This window comes from Papilio polytes, unplaced genomic scaffold (genome assembly GCF_000836215.1).
Source record: "Papilio polytes unplaced genomic scaffold, Ppol_1.0 DF823980.1, whole genome shotgun sequence".
Taxonomy (NCBI): Eukaryota; Metazoa; Arthropoda; class Insecta; order Lepidoptera; family Papilionidae; genus Papilio; species Papilio polytes.
In genome coordinates this window covers 1,683,842-1,692,248 of record NW_013525224.1, presented here as the reverse complement: position 1 = coordinate 1,692,248, position 8,407 = coordinate 1,683,842, and the positions used below count along the sequence as shown (strand labels likewise).

At 32.0% G+C, this 8,407-nt stretch overlaps 1 non-coding gene across 1 annotated transcript; it reads left to right on the top strand.

Annotated features, from left to right (window-relative positions):
• The first annotated feature begins 901 nt into the window (after positions 1 to 901).
• Positions 902 to 973, top strand: Trnam-cau. Its single transcript has one exon. It is a non-coding gene; the product is annotated as a tRNA-Met (tRNA).
• Positions 974 to 8,407: the final 7,434 nt, after the last annotated feature.

Below are 8,407 nucleotides of genomic sequence, written 5' to 3'. Positions count from 1 at the left end.
TTTACCAATGTGCGGATAAAAAATGGTTCGTTATTTTAAACGGGGCTGGATTGCTTCAATAACATTTTGGGGTAAAAATTAAATTTTTGCGATCTAAAGATAAACATATAAATAGATAGCTTTTAAATCTATGATATTAAATTTTTAATTGCAACATCACGACTTATTGTTACAGAAGGCCTTAGTGTAGAGTATAACCCTAATTAAATTCTTAGGTTGCCATTACGACTCTGAGTTAGTAAAAATAATAAAATCAACACAAAAGTTAATTACAACCCTTAATTTTCAACATATTAGTCCATTGGGTCCGATAGAAAGTATAACATTAAAATTCAGATAGGAGATAAATCTTCACGCCATTACCCGCTGGGGGCGAGCAGGGACAGGTGTTGTTATTTTTGCCCCGGAAATTGGACGGTCTCTTTAATTTCGGTAACGTAACATTGATTTATGGTTCGACGGGAGTGAGTATAAGTTGTTTGGGTTCATAAAAGGGTTTAATTTTTAACACATATTGTGTTGGTTATACACGTTTTTGATAAAAAATGTTTTATTCTTCGGTTATGATTTAGTTTTAAATAAAAAAATATTATTTGTAATATCACGTACAAGTTATAAAATATTTTACAAAATCTTATTATGCAATACTTTACCCGTGCTTATATTTTCCTTACTTCATAAATTTAAATATAGATGGCGTTGTAATTAAGATTAGAATCTAGAATTATTATTTTCTTCTATAGAAGGGACACGCGAGCATCGTATCTCGTAATAATAAATCTGTAATGTTTTTTTAGAGAATATCAGTGCTAAAATTGAGATTTTTTTAGTTTAATCTTGAAATTTTATGCAATTTAGTATTCAGCAGTTACTAACACTTTATTTCAACGTGTCTGACAAGAGCAGAGTGGCGCAGTGGAAGCGTGCTGGGCCCATAACCCAGAGGTCCGTGGATCGAAACCACGCTCTGCTAGGCGTCTTTTTTTTTTATTTTTTTGTGGATAAATTTTAAATATGCGTATTAATTCTATCATTCTTAATTACATTTTAATTGTGTTAGAAAGTTAATGAATTATACCAAATATTTTGTAATTGAACTAATCGATTATTGTAAATGTTATAGGTATCTTTCCGATCGACTAAAATGTTTTTTTTTATTTTATTCAAACATTCCTTACTGAATTTCGTATAAGCAATTTAAAAATAAAAACACTTCATTTTAATAAAACTTGCTGAATTAAAAATGAGTGCAAAATATTGTTTTTTTTTTACACTCACTTTATATGAACTTCACCGCAAACATTTAAGCCGTGAATAAAACCTCATGTTGAACTAATTAAAATACTATAATAGTATTTTAAGCTGTCAGCGAATGAAGTAAACGGCTTAATAGCATTTCTAGAGGCTAATTGGTCTCTAGTACACCGCTACAGCCGCCCACTTGAAATATGGACACGGTAAGACTTTAGCGTGTGGTGCAAGTGAAGAACTGATGTTTATAGTGTATTTTTAATCCCGTCGGTCTGTTCAGTCTTTCTTATTCATATTTACAATGAAAATACACATTAAATGACTTACTTATTTTGTAAAAATAAAATCAATTTATTAAAACATATCTAAAATAAAATTAAGTAAGAATGTTTTAAACATTTTTCTAAGTCAGATTTTCGTGAAACCTGATTTTGATATTTATTTGAAGCCAAACCAAAAGACACAGTCCAAGAGATACAGTTGACATGTTATCACTTTTATTATTTTCATTTTGTAAAGAAATGAAGATCGCTGTACGTTTGTAACTTAAGCGGCAGCAATGATTTTAGATGCATTACGGTGGGCACTTCCAACCTTATCTCTTAGGCTCAAAGTGTTAAATGACTCTCTGGCCAAGTACAACATTTAATAATGGTAATATGCCATTTTAACGTTTAATTTTAAGAATTTCTTAAATACACTCTCATTATGACTGTTTACCCGAACTCAGAGAAATTAAAATTAAAATTAAATCTAGACTATGGGACGGTTAATGTAACCATTAAATGACTTGTAGTGTTTTTTTTTTATAATACAAAGTGGTAAACGAGCAAGCGGCCACCTGAATCCACCGAAATGGAAAGCGACCGCTGCCCATAAACATACGCAATAGCAGATGCGTTGCCTACCCTTAATTGACGGAGGAGGAGACGCACATAAAGAGGACATTTCCTTCCTATGCGTCTCCTCCACCGTCAAATCCACTTTTCCTTCCCATCCTTTCCTCTTAAGAAAAGGATGGAAAGGAAAAGGGACCTTAATTAGGCCTCCGGCACCACACTCATCAGACGAAACGCGGAGTTGCTCTCACTTCACGCCTGTTTTCTGTGTGGTCGTGGTATTATACCGGGCGAGCCGGCCCATTCGTGCGAAGATGTTAAAGCGGGCTCTACCACTGTTACTAAAATATAGACTATGGGACGCTTAATGTAACCATTAAATAACTTGTAGTGTGGCAGTACCTTTAACAGTTTACAGAATGCTCTACATTATTTTTAATCTCACTGCGATGTTTTCAAAAGTTGAAAACCATGACCTTAATGTCCTTGAGCATATTGCGAAGTAGGATTTAATTTACAACACCCGTCACCAGCATATCTTGGACCTTAACGACGTTTATTAAATTCAAATATCCTTTGACGTTATACTTGAGCGTTCATTTAGATTGAAGGTCAAGTTAGACTAGTCGTTGCAGTGGCAAAGGGTGGAATTAGGAATTTCGCTGAGCGTGCCGTTGCTAGGCGACGCTTTGTCAAGATATTACGGAATCCCAAATAAGCCTTCACGGAGCGAGTTTAAAATATTGACGAAAGAAAATTGATATTTTAATGAGTTTTCATTGAAAATAGCTTCGACGTGAAATGACTTTTTAAAGTGAATTCGATTAAACATTTACTGAGAATGTTTTTAAATGACGATATAAAATTTACGCTAAGTGAATAAAGAATGAACATGAAAAAATGATTTATTGATCATATATATGTATGTTGAAAACAGATTAATAATTAACAATAAAAGGTATAACCAATTAAAAGATAAATACAAATAGTGATAAATGTGATTGATCTAGTGATGCCCACACTAGGCAATGCCTGTATCGTGGGCATCGAAACAGCAGGAAAAATATTTTTATACAATAATAATTAAAAACCTACGCTTACGGCGTTTCGGTATTATTATAACAATACATTATACAAGTTATGCAGTTATAGGGACTTCCGTTTAATTTTCCGATCCGATATGTGTTGACATAAAACTCGCCATAATAAATACCTTATGACACAAAGTTGTGTGTGTTTACGCTTTATTATTATAAATTTATCTATACTAATATAATAAAGCGTAAACACACGTTTATTTTGGTGAGTTTTAATATTGTTTATCTGATTATATCTCTAAATATCAAAGTATACAATTTAGTGATATCCTTCGTTTTCCCGTTTGCAAACAGGCACAGATGTTGCGAGGTTTTGCTATACTTTTTCACACTAATTGCTATAGACTGTAAAAAGCTTACTCCGGTTTTGGTGAACGGCCAACCATTGCGCTTATAAAAACACTCATGTTTGTTAGCTCTTATTTCGTTTGTCATAAAATCTATAATCGCTTGCACTTTACTTTTGTATATTTTTTCTTTATTGTCATATAGTCATGCAAATTAATAATGTTAATTAAATTAATGGACTATAATGAGAGACCAGATGCGTTTTTCATTTAACTATATTTAGGTTTTACTTACTGTCATTTTGTTATTTAGTTTGTTTCGTAAGTTTAAAATATTATTAAGGTTTTAACATGTTAATACGTGGCTACAATTTTATGTCAAAATGTAATATTTATTGATTATCTTTTTTGTTTGTTTCAGGTATTAAAATATTGTATGCGGTCTTCTGAAGTGAATTAGTAATATAGAAAGGTATTGTATCTTAAGACAATCTTTTTAAAAAGATTTAGTGGATGGAACGCATAGGAAGGGGAAATATTGTCCAGTGCGTCCCCACCTCTGTAGATTAAAGGTAGACATTTACAAAATCTATTTTGAAATCCACAATATCTATAGGCAACGGTCTCTTCGGCATTTTAGCGAATTAAAGTGAGCGTTTGATACTTTCGAACTTTTACAAAAAAAAAAACTAAAATTGGTTTTAACATTTTTTTCCATTAAAATAACTGACACTTCATACAAATTTTTAACTTTATTTTAATTTATACTGTTTTTGTTTAACTAAGAAACCCTGAAGTACTTCTGTATAGAATTACTAGTATTACTTTTAAATTATTTACAATCATTACATTATGTGTAACTATTCTCAACTATTTAGTAACTAAGTGAAGTAAATCCAAACCAATGTCGACCATCCAGTTGATTAGTTTCAAGGTCTTTGTCAATTCGCCGTCGTGTGGGTGATTTCTCTTCTAATGTTTTATTCGCACTACGTGTTTTATTGTGTTAAAAGAATTTAAACTCTAATACCAATACATTAGGATACATAATTGATGAATTTATTTGTAAGATTAGAGTCACTTTATAGTTTGCATAGATAGTTTCGTGGGCGATAGAATGGTTCATATAATTCGCGTGCAGTGCTGGTTTCTTGATTGTCATTTGGTAGTTTTTTTAGTAACAAATTATTTAGTCATCTATACAGTTTACTGTTGAAATATAAATAGGAATAAATTGTTTTGTTAAAATGCTATTTTTAAACGAATGTAACAAATTAAAATATAAATTAAACCGATTATTTTTTTTTAATTTAATCCTATCAGGTTTTGTAAGCATAAAGAACGCGTAAACAAAACAATTCATTCCGTAGAACATATAACCGGAATTTATTTAATAAATAACTTATTGAATTAAACAATTAATTGAGTACAATATAAATCCGTACACAAATTTACTATCAAAGTCCATCCATGCGTTATGTGGCCCGCGGTTTAGCGGCATTTGGGAGCCATTATGTATGTTACATTAAAGAGTATTGCGTACCCATTTATTCTGCCAACGGTCAGATATATTGTACAATTATTTTAGTAGGGAATATTTAACATTCCAATATTATCAATTTAGTTGTGGTTACAACTAACAATTTGTTAATAACATTGTGTATGAAATACCTAATTTTTAGCTTACGATTATTTGGAATATTAGTGAAAGTGTACCTTAAGAATACAGCACGAACAGATTAGAGGAGTCTTAATGCATAGGTAACAAGCCATGTTCGGTATAATTTGGGCTTATTAGAGGTTCATGATTAATTCACGGCCAATTTGTCGCCCGCTGCATCTGAGGCAATCGTGACGGATGAAGCCAGACGTGATCTAAAGCCCGCTACACACGCCCTGTTTTATCAGAACAGTGAGATCGTTCAGATAAATATGTGTAGGTAAAACTGAACTGAACAGTTCCCAGTAGATTTATCTGGATGATCGGACTGATCAGATAAAACTAGACGTGTGTAGCGGGCTTAATAAATAATAAACTTGTGTTATAATTCGCAAATGTTACTTCTTATAAATAACTGATCGCAGTATTAAGATATTAATTTGGATTATCTTTTAATAAGTTATATAAAGATATAAGCGGATTATTGATTGAGTGATCCCGATGTTATCGTTTCTATTATGCTTCTGTAATTATCTGTTTTTGCTTAATTGATTTTCTTGGCTGTTATAAAAGTAATCGCCGCTTTGTAATGCTCTTCTTTAAGATTTTTTACTTAGTATTTAATTAAGATAGAAATCAAGCCACTAGCAGGCATGCCAATTACCTTATCCAGTTTTTGACATTGTTTATTTTGAGACAAATGAAAATACGAAATCTTTATTATTACATACCACCAGTCCTATACCAGTACTACACAGATTTAAGTTACATTTCAGTCTATACATGTTGGGTACATCTCAAACTGCAACAAACAGCATTAAACTGTCAATAGTGCCTCAAAGGAGATTCATTTAAAACATAACACAAGTTCGCACGTCCGCGATATATCCATCGTAGCTAGACGTAGCGCGCTACACGGCTACGGACTACGGCGGGTGCTATAGTAACGGATCAGTCTGAGCCGCGGTCACGTAGAGCGTAGACGTGTGCTACGTCTCTGTGTTTGTTACCGACGCGCGTATTTTTGATTATTTACTTTATTCAAAAGGCGGATTTTAATTAATGTGCCGAGTTTTTTTGACGACTGATGCGAAAGTGGAAGAAATCTTTGTGTGCTCTTTTTACAGTTTCGTGAATTTTTTCGAGTGTTTACATGTTTTTACATGACTTTTAATTGAGTGTTTGTGTGTTAGAAGGTTGTTTAATTTTGTAAATACGTATTACAGAATGTTTTAATTAGTCCCGTGTGAGTTGTGAAGGAGTTTTAGTTTCTGTATATATTTGAATTGGTGTACTTTAGTTTTACTGGTAGTTAAACTAAATTAACCCATAGGATAGAGTTCGCTATCTCGGTCACCTGCCTATCTCATTGCGAGCCATTTTCTATTGTGACTGTCGGTCGATGACCCGTTTCAAATCTTATCTTTGGCTTCTGAGGCATGTTTGATGTCAGTAATGAGTTTAGATGTTTAGTTGATTTGATAACGGAAAGCTTTTAGAATTAACGTTTTGCGACTGCTTGGTACGAACGGTTTTACTTATTTCTGATATCTACCAGTAATTTTTTTTAAGATTTACTTAAGTAAATATCTTTTTTTGGGTTTACTTAATTTTTCTTTAAGAATTATTATTATAAATGCTAAAATTTAGAATGAAGAATGTTTGTATGTTTCTCTAGAAAGTTTTTACAGTTCTCGCTGAAATTGGCACACTTGTCAGACTTAGTTTATCAAAACTCATATGCTACTTTTTTAATTCCACACGGATAGAGTCGCGGGCAACAGTAAGTAACTATATTAAATTAAATAATTACGATGCTCGGAGTAAAACAAGTCCAGTACTATTTTAATTTAGAGATAAAATTGATATTTAGTTATTTTGGAAAGTAAGAGTGAATAAATAACTATAAAAAATATAAGCACCATAATTTACTGGATATTACCAAAATTACTAATCGCATAGTTAATGGCAACAGTCATTAACACTCATTTTTAATTTCCGGTTATTATGTTAATCATATTAACTACACAATTTTTGACAAAATGGACATAAATCTACAACCAATAGCTGCATCAATATAAAAAATATTATTAACATATTTCATAACACAAGTAATATACAACAAATCACCTAACCTATTCAATAGAATTAATTGAATCTTCGTTCACAACGCTTGCACAGTACGGGCCTTTGACGTAACCTTGTACTATCGTGTCTCAGACTGAATTATCAACCTACGTACGCCTACGACACTGCGAAGCGTGGATATTAAATCTTTAACAACACCTATTGAAGCGTTTGTGCACGATTGACAGGTGAGGGCGTTATTAAAAGACGCATTGTGATACGAGTGTAGATATTGTATTAAATGCACCACGATTTACGAATTTATTTTTGTATTGCTCTTGATTTTCTTTTTTTTTATAACAAACTAGTTGTTGCTGGCCACTTGGTTAGCATGAAATTAAAAATAACAAAAAAAGGTAGCCCATGTTACTCACTGATAACCTAGCTTTTTAATGGTGAAACAATTTTTGAAATCTGCACAGTAGTTTTTGAGTTATTTCTATACATCCAAAAATACAAATCATTCCTCTTAATAACATTAGTATTGAGTGTAGATACAGATGAAAGTTAATATTCGAAATTCAAAAATTGAGAAATCATTTATTGTTTTAATTACATTAATTTTAAGTCATAAAATTAATTATAACGTAGATGTGTACACGGAGCTACAATTACGCGGAAATGAAACTGAATAACAACAATTTTAGGGACGCATTTAATTGCTGCGGTCGGAAGCTGCTTTATGTCCAACATAAATGAATTTCCAACAACCACTTTATACTGTATACTGCGGCCAATGACATGTATCTTTATAACAGTGGTAGAGACAGAAAGACGAAAATGTATTGGTCAGAGAAGTACTACAACCGAGTAAAATACGGGCATAAAGTAGAGGTATTTATGAGTTCCATCAAACTCTTGTAGTATCAGATTTCCTTTCTCTGATTACTTACATTGATCAGCCATATCTAGAAGGAGCTTGTACTCGTATATATTAAAGAGTAAATATTATCATCTACTATCATGGCCACTTAAGGTAAGGTCGGCATATGTCAATAATATTTTAAGAAAGCAGTTTGACTAGCAATCTGTCAGTTTGTTGTGTTGCTTACAATAAGGAAGCGACTTTATTACAAATTAAATTGTTTTGGTTTTATATTTAGATGTTTATTCTTATGATCTAATGCTAATTTTTATAAATATTAA